The sequence below is a fragment of the Cervus canadensis genome, chromosome 15 (genome assembly GCF_019320065.1).
Source record: "Cervus canadensis isolate Bull #8, Minnesota chromosome 15, ASM1932006v1, whole genome shotgun sequence".
Lineage (NCBI taxonomy): Eukaryota > Metazoa > Chordata > Mammalia > Artiodactyla > Cervidae > Cervus > Cervus canadensis.
Window position 1 is genome coordinate 31700306 of NC_057400.1, and position 16658 is coordinate 31716963.

Genomic DNA, 16658 nt, shown 5'->3' on the forward strand with positions numbered 1-16658 from the left:
TTTATGATTCCATTTGGACAGTCTCATGTTTTAACAGCCTTTAAAAAAAAAAAAAAAAGGAGGAAAGGAATTACCATTTATTGTGTCAAAAGTATGGCTGCAGGCATTAAGCAACTTACTTTATATTCATTATTTTACTTAGTCTCCACAAATGAAAGAATTGTTTTCTCTTTTCTAAAGTTGTGGAAATTAAGATGCGAGAGAATGATAAATTACAGGTGCATGCACATGCGTGCTCAGTTGCTTCAGTCACGTCCGACTCTGCAACCCTGTGGCCTGCAGCCAGCCAGGCCCCTCTGTCCATGGGGTTCTCCAGGCAAGGATTCTGGACTGGGTTGCCATGCCCTCCTCCAGGGGATCTTCCCAACCCAAGCATAGAGCTTGCATGCCCTGTGTCTCCTGCATTGCAGGCGGATTTTTACCACTGAGCCACTGGGGAAATCCCCAGAATTACCAGGTACACAGCTAATAAGAGGCAAGCACAAGTGAAAAAGCTACCTACCCAGCTTTTTAAAATTCATAAGCCCATTTGCCCTAATAAAAAATCTGTAAAAGTAAAAAAAAAAAAAGTTCATCTCCTTCCTTTGATTTTCTTCCCTCCACAAAAAACCTGTTACTTAGAAATCACTCATTAACCCACAGCTACACAAATTAAATACTCCTTTAATATTTTACCTTTTGCCAGCATGGTAAAACATCTAGTAACTTAGAGCCATAGTATTATATCTTATTCAAATAGTCCGTGTAGCTGTCAAGGGTAACTGACAAGCTAAAAAAAAATTTTTTTGACAAGTTTAAAAATATCTTTCTTTTAATTCAACACATTACAATAGTAACTTTCTGGATATATTTCAATTAGTTCAATATTTCATTCACTGTAGTAAGCATCCAGCAGGGTCTGTTACCAACACATTTGTGCTTTGCAAATACAAATATAAAGGACGTCCACAAGACAATTCTGACACCTAAGAAAGATTAAAGCCCTTTCTCATTTTCAAAGAAAAGCTTTGTTACAGTCAACGTTGAACATGTGTTTATTTTATTGTACCTGAATAATTTAAAACTGAATGCACACATGGACTAAGGTAAGTCTATGCTAGCAAAATATGAAATTATACCAATATATCATTCATAAACTTTAAGAGGCATGACATGAAATAGAAAATTAAATCTATGTTTATATTTAACACAGAAATATTTAACTCAGTTTTTTAATCACTAAATTATCATTATGATCAGATATTAAAATCTTCCCCATGGTACAACTAAACGTATCAGTGAAAAAACTTTTTACATTAATTATTAAGCATAATTAAACACTAATTTTAGAACATAGCTTAAGTAAATACGAATGTATCAAAAGTAAATCATCTTATGTATCTCTGCCTGGCTCCTATACATTGATTTAATTCTTATGATTCTCATTAAAAAACTTGGTCTAAACATTGACTGGTTAGAATAATCTTGGATAACCTCATTAAAACATTAGGTTACTAGAAATTTTCACAGTATTGCATTTTCAATGTACTCCAGTTATCCAAAGAATCTCATTGTAAGAAATTGTAAGATGGAAGATAACATGGAAAGACAGAATACAGGTAAAGCCAAAAAAAGGGTAAAATACATATGGTGCTTTGTTTTTAATATATAGCAAGGGGCCTCATGTACGAAATGAAACAAAAGCTTCCACATGATCCTAAGCGGTATCTGGATGCTCAGCCAAGAGTTCTATCTCTATCATCTACGATGATACACAGAGTTTCTACTGAGTGACTCCCAAATGGCTGGGTGGCTAGATGCCAACACCCCAAATCAAGACTGAGCTTGCGTGCCAGCATGCTAAGCTGCTTCAGTCATGTCCGACTCTGTGCAATCCTATGGACCATAGTCCACCAGGCTCCTCTGTCCATGGGATTCTCCAGGCAAGAATACTGGATTGCCATGCCTTCCTCCAGGGGATCTTCCCACCCAGGGATGGAGCCCACATTTCTTACATCCCCTGCATTGGCAGGAGGGTTCTTTACCACTAGCACCACCTGGGAAGCCCCATCAAGACTGAGACCAGATTTAATTTTTGTTTGGAAGGAAAAATAACACATCTGTTTTAAAAGTGTTCTATTTTACCAAAGGTCTCAAACAATATTCTACTCGTGGTAGAATAAATATGTTGATCAACATTTGCATGTTCAGAATAGCCAGAGGCAAATACAAGCAGAACAATCCAAAACTGGCAAAGTTGTCCTCAGAGGCTCACACCTCCCTCCTGCATATTCTCCCCCCCTTCCAGTACTCCAGAGACCTTTGATTTACTTCTAGTTTCAGAGGAACGTGTTAGCTCAGCCTCCCCCTGAAGTAGTCCTTTCCAGATCAAATTACATAGGTCACCTCAGGCTATTTATTCACATAAATGGATATAATGACTCATTTATTCATTTCCTCAATAAACATGTGCTAAGGCGTCCATTTTTTGCCAGGCACTATGCTGGACACTATAAACATATCACTACAGTAAACTTAGTTAATAGGCTTCCTTGGTGGCTCAGACAGTAAAGAAAGTGCCTGCAAGGCAGGAGACCTAGGTTTGATCCCTGGGTCAGGAAGATCCCCTGGAGAAGGGAATGGCAACCCATTCCAGTTTTCTTGCCTGGACAAAGGAGCCTGGAATTAACAGTTAGTGGGATTGCAAAGAGTGGGACACAACTGAGTGACTAACACAACAAACTTATTTAACACAGTGGTAGGAAAGACAAGGGGCTTCCCTGGTTGCTCAGTGATAAAGAATATACCTGCCAATGCAGGAGACGCAGGAGACATGGGTTCAATTCCTGGGTCAGGAAGATCCCCTGGAGGAGGGGATAGCAACCCACTCCAGTATTCTTGCCTGCAGAATCCCATGGACAGTGGGGCCTAGCCAGCTACAGCCCTTGGCATCCCAAAGAGTCAGACACAACTGAGCAATGGAGTACACACACACATGGGAAAGATAGAATTTTGCCCTGTTATCCGTAATCTTACTTTGCTGCATTTTGAAAGAGTAGTATGTACATTGTTAACACAAAGAAAGAGACTCTGGTGCAAGAATTTTAAGCAGAAATAAATGTATTTTAAATAGAAATAACATTCCTAAAACTCTCAAATTCTTTCATGTCCCATGAAGGATCTAACATCTAGACCTCTGCCCCACAAGGCAGCAATGCTGAATTCCAACAGCTCCAAGCAAGCCAAGACTTTCTCTAGGCTACCTTCCCTTCTGCTGACCCTGGAAGACCCAGGTGTGATAACTGGGGTTGAAGTGAAAAGTAGGAAACAAGAAAACAAAACAAGATATGCCTTAGGGAGGTCAGGCTTAAACCAACAGGAAAATAGAAGCTGTGGAATGAACATGAGATTGAAATTCTGATTTTAGACAACACCAAAACTTTTAGCACTCAATACCAATTTTCATTAATTAAAACATGACTGTTACAATACTGGAAAAGTATGAATTTTGCCTGTGAGGCAAACAAGAGGTAGGGAAAAGGAGATTCAATGGAGCATGTTTGAAGAATAAGGATGAAAAATAAGGAAGTCCTTTCCTATTGTATGACACAGATTTCAGCTTCCCAGGTGGCACTAGTGGTAAAGAACTTGCCTGCCAATGCAGGAGAAATAAGAGACACGAGTTTGATCCCTGGGTTGGGAAGATCCCCTGGAAGAGGGCATGGCAACCCACTCCAGTATTCTTGCCTGGAGAATCCCATGGAAAGAGGAATCTGGCAGGCTGCGGTCCAAAGGGTTGCAAAGAGTTGGACACAGACTGAAGCAACTTAGCACATGCACCATTTTAGCCTACTAACAAAGTGATTGCAATGATTTTTTTGTACGTTTATTGCATATATAGCAAAGTCATCACCCCCCCACCCCCTTTTTTTTGGAATATAGTTGCCTTACACTGCTGGGTTGCTTTCTGCTATGTAGCAAGGTGAATCAGCTATATGTATACATATAGTATACTGTGTTGTGCATATAGTACATAGCACTATATATATAGTATAGTACTGTGCTGTGTCCAACTCTTAGTCACTCAGCTGTGTCCAACTCTTTGCAATCCCATGGACTATATAGTCCATGGAGTTCTCCAGGGAAGAATACTGGAGTGGGTTGCATGCCCTCCTCCAGGGGATCTTCTCAACCCAGGGATTGAACCCAGGTCTCCCATATTACAGGTGGATTCTTTACCATCTGAGCCACCAGGAAAGCCCAAGAATACTGGAGTGGGTAGCTTATCCCTTTTCCAAGGGATCAAACTGGGGTCTCCTGAATTGTAGGCAGATTCTTTACCAGCTGAGCTACCAGGGAAGCCGACACGTGTACATGTATCTCTTCTTTTACAGATTTTCCTTTTAGGTCACCACAGAGCACCAAGTAGAATTCCCCATGCTATACAGTAGGTTCTCACTAGTTATCTGTTTTATACATAGTGATGTATATGTCAGTCCCAATCCCCCAATTCATCCCACTGCCCCCTTCCCCTTTAGTATCCATGTTTGTTCTCTATGTCTGTGTCTCTAATTCTGCTTTGTAAATAAGATCATCTCTACCATTTTACTAGATTCCATATCTATGTGTTAATATACAATATTTGTTTTTCTCTTTCTGACTTACTTCACTCTGTATGACAGTCTCTAGATCCATCCACAACTCTGAAAATGACATAATTTCATACCTTTTTATGGATGAGTAATGTTCCACTGTATATATGTACCACATCTTCTTTATCCATTCCTCTGTTGATGGAAATTTAGGTTGCTTCCATGTCTGGGTTATTGTAATTAGTACTGCAATGATCGTTGGGGTGCATGTATCTTTTGATTTACAGTTTTCAAAGCAAGATGAAAAGAAAATCTTCAGAATGGGAGAAGATACTCGCAAATGAAGCAACTGACAAAGGATTAATCTCCAAAAATAGAAAATAGCTCATGCAGTTTAATATCAAAAACATCAAACAATCAAATCAAAAACTGGGCAGACCTAAATAGACATTTCTCCAAAGACATACAGATGGCCAAAGATGCCTAATATCACTAATTATTAGAGAAATGCAAATCAAAACTACAATGAGGTATCACCTCACTCGGGTCATAATGGCCATCATCAAAAAATCTACAAACAATAAATGCTGGAGAGGGTGTGAAGAAAAGGGAACACTCTTACACTGTTGGTGGGCATGTAAATTGATACAGCCACTATGGAAGACAGTATGGAGATTCCTTACAAAACTAAAAACAGAACTACCATATGACCCAGCAATCCCACTACTGGGCATATACACAGAGAAAATCATAATTCAAAAAGTCATTGGGTTTTGATAAGGTATTTTTCTGTCTCTGATTTCCTGTGTGCTCCTGCCTGGAACCATTCTCGATGTCAACTGCTGTGTGGCTTCAGCACTCCCCTACTTAACAGCAACCTGCTCACTCCGGATTCACATACATTCCTAACTATTCAGAGTCTGCCTAATTCTCTAAATGCATTAACTGGCACTGGATTGACACCTTCTATGTTGATCAGCAGTTGTTACATTGGCTTCTAAATTACTTCAGCTTGGCATTACAGAGATAATATGTCACTAATACAAACTTGTGTATTTACAATATTAGAATCACTGTCTTGTTATTTTTTCATTACTACTGTATTTTCTGAGTCTCCCTCATTACCATGTGTATTGTTTCATTGTTTACATATTCAGTGCTATTATCTCTAAGGCTGTCAGCAGAAGCATTCTGAGATAATGATGCTGTGGAAAGAGAATTATCTAAATATGGCACTTCCTGCTTATGCTCAAATAAATTATTGTGTAACTCTTTCGATGCTTCTTCTGAGTCCTCATTAAGACACTCATGGCCTAAGGGAACTATGGAGCATCAACTGCCTTTGTCTAGAGTCTGAAGATACAGACACAAAACTAGAGACAGAGAAACCAATCAAACCAAGACTTGAAGTGAAGGAGTTCCAATGATAGTAACAGAGGATGTAAAAATATCCAATAAAATACATATTTTAATAGCATTAATATTGTAAGAGTATTTGTTTGAGAGTCTCAAGGTAAAACAATGACTGAGATGAACATGAAATGTTTCAGGAGTCGTGTTTTGGTTTGATTTAGAGATTGCTTGTTCAAAAGCCGATGGTCCTCAGGAGACTTCACCCACTTCCCTGGCTTTAAATACCAACTATTCAGCCATGCCTCCCAAATTGCTATCCTTGTCTCTGGCCTCTTCATTGAGTTTCAAGTTCAAATATCCAATTTCAAATTTGTTAATGCTTTTCATATTTTTTATATGGACCATTTCTAAAGTCTTTAGTGAATCGTTACAATGTTGCTTCTGTTTCATGTTTCAGTTTTTTGGCCACAAGCCATGTGGGACCCCTAGTCTCTGACCAGGGAACAAACCCACACCCAGCACATTGGAAGAAAATGTCACAGCCACTGGACCACCAGGGAAGTTCCCCAGCTTTAAATGTGACATCTCCACTGGGTTGTTTATTTACATCTTAAACTCGACATGGCTAATATAGAACTCTTTTTTTCCCTCCAAAATCTCTTTGTTCCCCCTCTCCTCTGTCATCTAGCCTCAGTACCTGTCCACATCATGGACTGTACAAAAACCAAGATATCCCCCCTGACTCTTCTCTCCCTCCGCCTCCCAGTTGATCAAGTCCTATGGGTTTATCTCCAAAATCGATCCCAAACCCATCGAATTCTCTCCCTCTCCACTTAGACCACTCTCGCCTGGGAAATCACTATCTGGTAATGAGCACCACCTCCCAACAGGGAGCACAGCCTCCACTCTTGCCCCTGCCCACAGCAGTCAGAGGGCACTTCGTAAGATGTGCATCATGTAGTGGCACGCTCCTGCTTAAAGCCCTAGTGGCTCCTTATCATACTTAGAATCAAATCTACACCCCTCAACAAGGCCCACCCAACCCTGAATGGCTTGCTCCTGCCTTCCTCTTGTGTCGCACCTGCTTCCACTCCCCCCAGCCACACTGGCTCATTATTGCCTCATATTCTTTACATATGCTGATCCCTCCATCTAGAATATTCTGCTTCCAGGTCTACATATGGATGGATGGCTGCTTCCCCCAAAATGCTCAGGAAGGATTTTTCAACTCCCCAGCCACAGTCCCTCACATCAAGTATCCCTTTGTGGTCCTTATCACCCTCTGAAAGTATCTGGTCCATCAATTCATTTGCATATTTATTACCTGTCTTATCCCACTAGATTGTAAGCTCCATGAGGGCAAGAATCTTGTCTCTTTTGCTTCCCACTCTATATCTAGGATCAATAATGGTGCCCAGCTCACAGCAGTCCCTCAGTGAATATTCACAAATGAATGAATGACTGGAATTAAAATTATTTATGACTCAGTGTCAGAGGCCCACATGCCAATCTTCTTATGTTGTTAAGTTATACTATGTTAAATGGGCTAGTCCCTGGCTATCTTCAGCATGTCTGGGAAAATCCAAATTGGAGACTCAATGCCCAGGTGTGGTGATGGATGCCCAGGCCTTTTTGCAGAGCTAGTATTTCAGACCTTCTAGCTCCTTTTTGCCACACCTAGTGTCATCAAAGTGCTCAAACTGCTCTTCCGGTGTGGGGAGGACCACCCCCTTCTCTCTGCTATGGGGGTCTGAGAGCCTCTCTGCCTGGAATGCTCTTTATCACAATCATCTCTCCTGACCTCTTTCCTCTCCAGATTCCCGAGCAATGGACAGATTCAACTAACTCTCCCCAGGTCCATCAAGAATGCTACGTTTACTAGAAAGACAGAACTACTGTTTCACACTTTTTGACATTCTGTAATCATATGTTGTGGTGACTTAATATAGAGATTAGCTACAGAATTTTATTTATTTTTTGAGGGGAGGTAAAGGGAGAAAAGTGGGTGGCAGAATTGCCTCGAAAAATGCTTCTCAAAGCCCTGCTTAATTTTTGACCAGTTTAATGTCAAAAAAAAAAAAAAAACCACAAAACCCTAAAGTGTGCCCTTAGCTCCTAAGGTTGGTGTTGGCTGCAAGCAATCCATCTGTTTCCCCATAAATGAAAGAAAATGTAAAAACAGTAAGTAAATAATCAATATTTCCTTCTACCATACCACCAAGATCCCTGAGGGGAAGAGATAATAAAGAGTTATTGAACTGTTTCCTTGGAAAAAAATGTAATCCTAAATAATTCCTCTGAAGTCCCAAAAGTAGGTCAGAAGGTGGTTCAGTAATATTTGCCAGAACAGTTAGTTAATATTAGAATAATAATATAGAATCTGTGAGTCCTCTATAGACAAAACAACAAATTTCAGCAAGACGAATCTGTAAACTATCATAAATTATTATCTAAAAAGGTCAATTTAATGAAAAAGTATGGTTAATCCTATGCTTTTCAGACAGATATAAATTGTTTTGCACTACAATTGCTGCTGCAAGAGCTCATATTTAGTTTGGCCCTTACTGTGGGCCCATCACTATTGCATATGCTTTGTGAGTATTCACTCATGTACTTCTCAAACTCCCCTGTAAGACAGATAACAATACCTATCTACCTTCAACAGGTAAAGAAACAGAAGCACAGAAATGTTAAGCAATTGCCCACTGGTACTTAGAACCCAGTGATAAGCTGGACTTCAAATCCAGGCTATATTTTCTCCATGGGGCTTCCCTGGTGGCTCAGCAGTAAAGAATCTACCTACCAATTCAGGAGACATGGGTCTGATCCCTGGTCAGGAAGCTCTCCTGGAGAAGATCCCCTGGAAACCACTCTAGTATTCGGGCTGCAGTCCAAAGAGTCGGACATGACTTAGCAACTAAACAACAACAACAAATACATTCTCTAACCACCAAACTATACCACTTGTACCCTCCTAGGAGGAGTAGCATCCAGTGACATTTATCAAGTCCTCCCACTCTTCTGTGCACTATGGAAATGAAAGCCCACAGCAGGTATCATATCATTTAATCTTCCCCAAAACTCTGAGATGTAGGAACTATTATTATAACCTTTGTGTAAAACCGATGATAGTATGATTTTAAGGAAATTTTCTCCTATATTTCCACTGGCAGAAACAAGTAATATATTTTTTTTTAATTTTGTAAAGCATGAGCAGCTCCTGGCAGCTCAACTGTTGTTTAACTGCTAAGTCATATCCAACTCTTTTGCAACCCAGTGGACTGTATGTAGCCCACCAGGCTCCTGTGTCCATGGGATTTCCCAGGCAAGACTACTGGAGTGGGTTGTCATTTCCTTCTCCAGGGGATCTTTCTGATCCAGGGGTCAAACCCTCTCAGTACGCATGGTGATTTCTTCAGTAGCCCCACATGAGGATCTAGAATTGCCAACTATAAGCCATGTCCACTCTGTTTTTAATGTGACATCCATTTTTTTTTTTTTGCATTGAGAAAAATACTAACTCTTTTGTTCTCAGGCAGGAACATTTTTGAGGTGATGCTTCTTAATCTTCTAGCTGTACAGACCTGGAGAGCAGGTTGCCTTGCTCATACAGGTTGCCTGTATTAGGACTGAACACCCCAAGAAAAAGTATCTCCATTAAGGAAACTCAGTAATAGTTCAACCTTTGAGGACCACAATTCATAAAATATGACTCCCTTCTTTGGCTAAATTAATTGGACTGCAACTGAGAAACACTAACAAAGGCCTTTTACAGGCCTTTTATTTTATACTTTCCAGCCAGCGAATCCTTTTCAAGGTGAGGCCTATAATATTCTTTTATTAGTCCACAAGTAACAAATGTCATGCAGACATCAGTCTTATTGGAATAGTAGAGAAATCTCTGAAGCTAACAGAAGAGAGCTGGGAGCTCCATCAAGCAGCAATAACAGGATAATTTAGCAATAATCACCATTAAAAGCTAAACATGCATGCATAATTAGAGGTGAACAATCAAATAGTAAAATTGCAACATTAATTACAATCAAATAAAAGTTAACAGTGATTCCTTATGATACGACAGGCACTGCTCTGAGCATTTTAAATGCATGATCTTATAGACAGCCACAGGAGGAATTAGTATTATTATGCTCATTGTATAGCTTAGAAAACTGAGGCTTACAGAGGCCATGTAAATTGTCCAGAGTTATACAGCCAGTAAGCAGCAAAGCCAAGTTTGGAACCCAACCATTCTGGACCCTGAATGTTTGTAGTCTTCTAGATTTTTTCAACCCTCAGCTTCATAGATGGATAACACAACGCAGGCTGGGCATGCTGACTATAGGCAATTCTCCAACAGCAAGCACCGAGTCACTCTGGAACGATGCCCATGCAATTCTCTGCCTGGGGCACTTACCTATGCCAACTCCCTTTTACTCTCTAAGATTCAGCTTAAGTGTCACTTCGGGAAGGCTGCCATTATGCCAGCCACCTGTGCCCAATATTCTCCAATGGCATGGTTACATGCCCTTTCTCTGGCTTGAAATGCATGATTCTCTGCGCAAAGAAGAAAAAGTAGAAAACCTGGGGCTGCAAATAGTGAGAAGAAGAAATCTGATTTCTACAGCTACTTCAGTCGCATGTAGGGAGGAAAAAAAAGATACACACACACATTCACCTGTGTGAAAAGTGAAAGTGTTAGTCACTAAGTCATGTCTGACTCTTTGCAATTTCATGGACTGTAGTCTGCCACGCTCCTCTCTCCGTGGAATTTCCCAAGCAAGAATACTGAGTGGGTAGCCATTTCCTTCTCCAGGGGATCTTCCTGACCCAGGGATCGAATCCAGGTCTCCTGAACTGCAGGCAGAAAATAGGCATCCACTATTTATTTATGTGAACTTTTTGACAGTCCATGTTCTTTCTTATTTCAGTCCAATTTCACTGCAACAAACAAACAAAAAATGTCATAAAACTAAGTTAAAAGATGTTTGCCTTTCCTGGTGTAGGAGGAAAACAACTCTAATGGAAGTCTCTGGATAATAAATAACTTCTCTACCTCTTGCTTTTCTTGGCAGGTTTGTGAAATATTTATTGCATTTCTTTCCAAAGGCTTAAGAGTGTCTTTCTCCTCCAGAGAATATTATTCTGTGACCCAATGCCTGTCCCACTGATGCCTACTTCAGCTGTGCTTCCATTTCCTGCCCGCCCCCCTGACCTCCGTTTTCCAATGCTGCCTTTGGGTTAACTTCTTCTGACATTCTCCGCTGCATTTGTTTAAGCTGTTACACTGCAGATGGCTCCTCTTTCTTCGGTGTGGCCCGAAACATATTATAAAACACAGAACACAACTCTACAATGCACTAGTTCACCAAAGAAAATCAGCACGAATCCATCCCAATGAGTTCTTAACTCTAAAGACATGGAGACCATCAAGGCAAAAAAAGGGAGAAATTCCCATCTGTGTATCACCTCTGTGTGTGAAAGAAATTATGCTTCAGAGCTAAACTGCTTTAGGACTTCCTTGGTGGCTCAGTGGTAAGGAATCCACCGGCCAATGTAGGAGACACTGGTTTGACTCCTGATCCGGCAAGACCCTACATGGTGCACCTATGTGGCAACTATGCCCGTGGACCACAAATACTGAGCCTGTGCTCTTGAGTCCAGGAGCCACAACCACTGTGCCCACATGCCTCAACTACTAGAGCTTATGCTCTACAAGAGAAGCCACTGCAATGAGAAGCCTGTGCCCTGCAACTACAGAGTAGCCCCCACTCACCAACTAGAGAAAGCCCATGCACAGCAACAAAGACCCAGAGTAGCCAAAAATAAAAGAAAATAATTTTTAAAAAATCATCATGATATAGTTTTAAAAAAAGAACTACATAGCTTCAGAATTTTCTAACTCTGGAAATGTTAGAGCAAACAGCCACTGTGGACAAACCCAGTGATCAAAACCAGACAAGCAGGCCACTGACAATCAGCTAGGGGGCCTGATTTAGGACTCAATGGCAAGTTGATCCAAAGGAGGTTTCTCTTTTAAAATTCCAGAGCTAAAAGCAAACAAAGTCATAAAATGTTTTTAAGAAAAGTTTCACCCATCCTCATCCAGTGTAAAAGACCAATTAAACAGCTTCAAGTGAAACTATCCACCTTGAGTCAAATTAGCAGGTAAAAAGAAGAGCATGGAATAAAAGATCATTCAACTGTCTTTGTGACGAACAAATACTGAAAATGAAATGAATGACTCGCCTGAAGATTAAAAATTATCCAGGTGTTTATAGATTTGGTTTGCATACAGTAAAGTGAAAAACAGAATAAAAGAGAGGAGAGACAGAGAAACAGAGGAAAGGGAGAGAGAAGGAAAGAGGAACAAAGGCTGCATACAGGGTGTCAAGAGACCTTGTTCAATTCAGTCTGTGCAGCTGAGCTGCAGAATGACCTTGAGCAAGACTCCCAACCTCTGTGACCACACTTGCTCATCAGTCAGGCAAGGCTAATTAGGACCATTCTCCTTCTCCACCTAAAAGGCAGAGTTCATATTAATTAACCTGGACATTTTGAACAGTCTGAGCACCACACACAAAAAGGTGAAAAGGGTATTTCATGGTTGCTAGCAATTACCTGTGACATTATTGAAGCTGTCAGAGGGAGCCACACAGATCTGCCCCTGGGGGAGACCTCCCATGCCATTACAGTGACCACACGATTCACATTTTTAAAAAGAAGCATTTCTCCCCCTACCCATTTCTTCCTCTCTCTCTTTCTTTCATCTGTTTCTTCTTCTCCTAAAAATTCTTGTTCTCTTTTATAAGATTGTCACTCACTTTAGTGACTTTATCCTAAATCTTCTAAAAGCTAAGAAGCCAATTAGAGTAAAATCTGATGTACCTTCCTCCACCTTCTCTCCACCCCATGCCCCCAATTACACCCCATGTCTCCTCTTCCTCTTAATACACTAAATCATACTTTCTAGCCATGTTACATTAGCAAATGTGTTAATGTCTACATTCTCTGATCTTCTCTACTAATCTCTTGAAACATATTAATATAGATGCATGCTAACACAGCATTGACATCTAATTCTGGACAACTGAAAAGAGAGCACTTGAAGACTGACTTTTTTAAAATGTCTTACTTTATGTTTTAATGACTTCATGCAAAAAAAGAAGAGTTAGCTATATTCTAATGCATGTATGCTCACTCAGTCTTGCCCAACTCTTCGCGACCCCGTAGAATGTAGCCTGCCAGACTCCTCTATCCATGGGCTTATCCAGGCAAGAATACTGGAGTAGGTTGTCATTTCCTCCTCCAGGGGATCTTTCCCACCCAGGGATCATATCCACATTTCCTGCATTGGCAGGTGGGTTCTTTACCACTGAGCCATCTGGCAAGCCCCAAAGCAGTCAATAAACATATTATTTAAAGTGCTAGGAGAGGAGGAGGAGCCAAGATGGTGGAGGAGTAGGACGGGGAGACCACTTTCTCTCCTACAAATTCATCAAAAGAATAACTGAACGCAGAGCAAACTTCACAAAACAACTTCTGATCGCTAGCTGAGGTCATCAGGCGCCCAGAAAAGCAGCCCATTGTCTTCAAAAGGAGGTAGGACAAAATATGAAAGATAAAAAGTGAGACAAAAGAGCTAAGGATGGAGATCCATCCAGGGAAGGGAGTCTTTAGAGGACATTTCCAGACACCGGGAAACCCTCGCACTGGCGGGCCTGGGGAAAGTGTTTGAATCTAGGAGGGCAACCTGACTGGGAGGGAAACAATAAATAAAACCCACAGATTACGTGCCTAAAAGCAACTCTCAGCAGAAAAGTACCCCAGACACCCGCATCCGCCACCAGCAAGTGGGGGCTGCACGGAGAGGAGCAGGCGGCATTGCTTGGGGTAGGGTCCCGGCCTGAGTGCCCTGAGGACAATCGGAGGGAGATTTTGTGAGTTGCCAACTTGAACTGTGGAAGAGCAAAAGAGAGAGAGAAAAGTAACTGGACTGAACACACTGCCGGCCGTTTGCAGAACAAAGGGACCGAGAAAGTCCAGAGAAGAGCTCGCAGGCTACGGACCGGCCCAGCCCCGCCAGAGGCAGGAGCAGGTCGCGCGAGACACAGGGCGCAGGCACCCGACCGGCGTGGGCGGGGACTGGGACTGGGGACGCGGAGGGCAGAAGGCGCACGCACCCAACTGGCGCCAGAGGAAACTGAGCCTGGGACCGCGGAAGGGAGTAGGCGCGCCGCCCCCAGGGAGACTGTGCCCGTCAAGCCCCTGGCTGCCTGGACCGCTCTGACGGGGAAGGCACAAAGAGCAGGCGCAGCTTTTTGTTCCGCGCTTTTGTGAAACACCCGAGGGCTGGAATCGTGCGCAGCGCGGTAAATGCTCCATATAGAACAGCCGGGAGCCTGAGCAGCGCAGACGGAGAAAGCAGCGCCAGCCCCTCCCGGCAGCGCAACAGAACTAGCTACCTGAATAAGAGTCCACCTCCGCCCACCTGTGTCAGAGCGGAAATGAGGCTCTGAAGAGACCGGCAAACAGAAGCCAAATAAACAAAGGGAACCGCTTCAGAAGGGACTGGTGCAACAGATTAAAATCCCTGTAGAAAACACCGACTACACCGGAAGGGGCCTGTAGATATCGAGAAGTGTAAGCTGGAACGAGGAGCTATCTGAAACTGAGCCCCGAACCCACACTGACCGCAACAGCTCCAGAGAAATTCCTAGATATATGTTTACTTTTTTTTTTTAAGTAAGAAAAAAAATTTTTTTTATTTTTTCTTTTTTATTTTTTCTCTTTTATTTTCCTTTAAAATTCCCTATTACTCCCCCATTACTCCTTAACTTTCATTTTCATAGATTTTTATGATTTTTTTAATTAGGGGAAAAAATTTTTTTTTCTTTCTTTTTTTTTCCTTTTTCTCTTCTATTTTCTATTTTTCTTTTTCTCTTATTTCTTTTAAAGTCCTCTAGTACTCCTCTACTACTCCTTAATTTTCATTTTCAATACACTATAACCTTACAAAAAAAATAGAAGAGAAGCCCTATTTTTAAACTGAGCTTCATATATATTTCTAAATTTTTTTTGTGTGTTTTGGTTTTTGTTTTTAATATAGTATTTTTAAGAGTCTAACCTCTACTCTAGATTTTTAATTTTTGTTTTTCAGTATATGATATAAATTGTGAACATTTAAGAATCCAATATTCAGTTCCCATTTTTATTCAGGAGTGTGTTGATTATTCTCTCCCAATCTTGACTCTCTGTTTTCTACCTCAGAACACCTCTATTTCCTCCTTTCCCCTTCTCTTCCCAATCCAATTCTGTGAATCTTTGTGGGTGTCTGGGCTACGGAGAACACTCTGGGAACAGACAGCTGCGTAGATCTGTCTCTCTCCTCTTGAGTCGTCCTTTTTTCTCCTCCTGCTCATCTCTATCTCCCGCCTCCCTCTCCTCTTCTTCATGTAACTCTGTGAACCTCTCTGGGTGTCCCTAACCGGGGAGAATCTTTTCACCATTAACCTAGAAGTTTTATTATCAGTGCTGTATAGTTGGAGAAGTCCTGAGACTATAGGAAGAATAAAACTGAAATCCAGAGGCAGGAGACTTAAGCCCAAAACCTGAGAACACCAGAAAACTCCTGACTACATGCAACTTTAAGTAATAAGTGACCGTCCAAAAGCCTCCATACCTACACTGAAACCAACCACCACCCAAGAGCCAATAAGTTCCAGAGCAAGATATACCATGCAAATTCTCCAGCAACGCAGAAACATAGCCCTGAACGTCAACATACAGGCTGCCCAAGGTCACACCTAACACATAGACCCATCTCAAAACTCATTACTGGGCACTCCATTGCTCTCCAAAGAGAAGAAATCAAGTTCCGCGCACCAGAACACCGACGCAAGCTTCCCTAACGAGAAAATCTTGACAAGCCAATCGTCTAACCCCACCCACTGGGTAAAACCTCCACAATAAAAAACCATATGATTATCTCAATAGATGCAGAGAAAGCCTTTGACAAAATTCAACACCCATTTATGATTAAAACTCTCCAGAAAGCAGGAATAGAAGGAACATACCTCAACATAATAAAAGCTATATATGACAAACCCACAGCAAGCATCACCCTCAATGGTGAAAAATTGAAAGCATTTCCCCTGAAATCAGGAACAAGACAAGGGTGCCCACTCTCACCACTACTATTACACATAGTTGTTGGAATGTTTGGCCAACAGCAATCAGAGGCAGGAAAAAAAAGTAAATAGGAATCAGATAGGAAAAAGAAGAAGTGAAACTCTCGCTGTTTGCAGATGGACATGAATCCTCTACATAGAAAACCCTAAAGACTCTTCCAGAAAAATTACTAGAGCTAATCAATGAATATAGTTAAGTTGCAGGGAATATAAAGTTAACACACAGAAATCCCTTGCATTCGCTATACTCTAATAAGGAAACAATACCATTCACGCAAAAAGAATAAAATACTTAGGAGTATATCTACCTAAAGAAACAAAAGACCTATACATAGAAAACTATAAAACACTGATGAAAGAAATCAAAGAGGACACAAACAGGTGGAGAAACATACCGTGTTCATGGATTGGAAGAATCAATATTGTCAAAATGGCTATACTACCCAAAGCAATCTATAGATTCAATGCAATCCCTGTCAGGCTACCAATGATATTTTTCACAGAACTAGAAGAAATAATTTTACAATTTGTATGGAAATACAAAAAC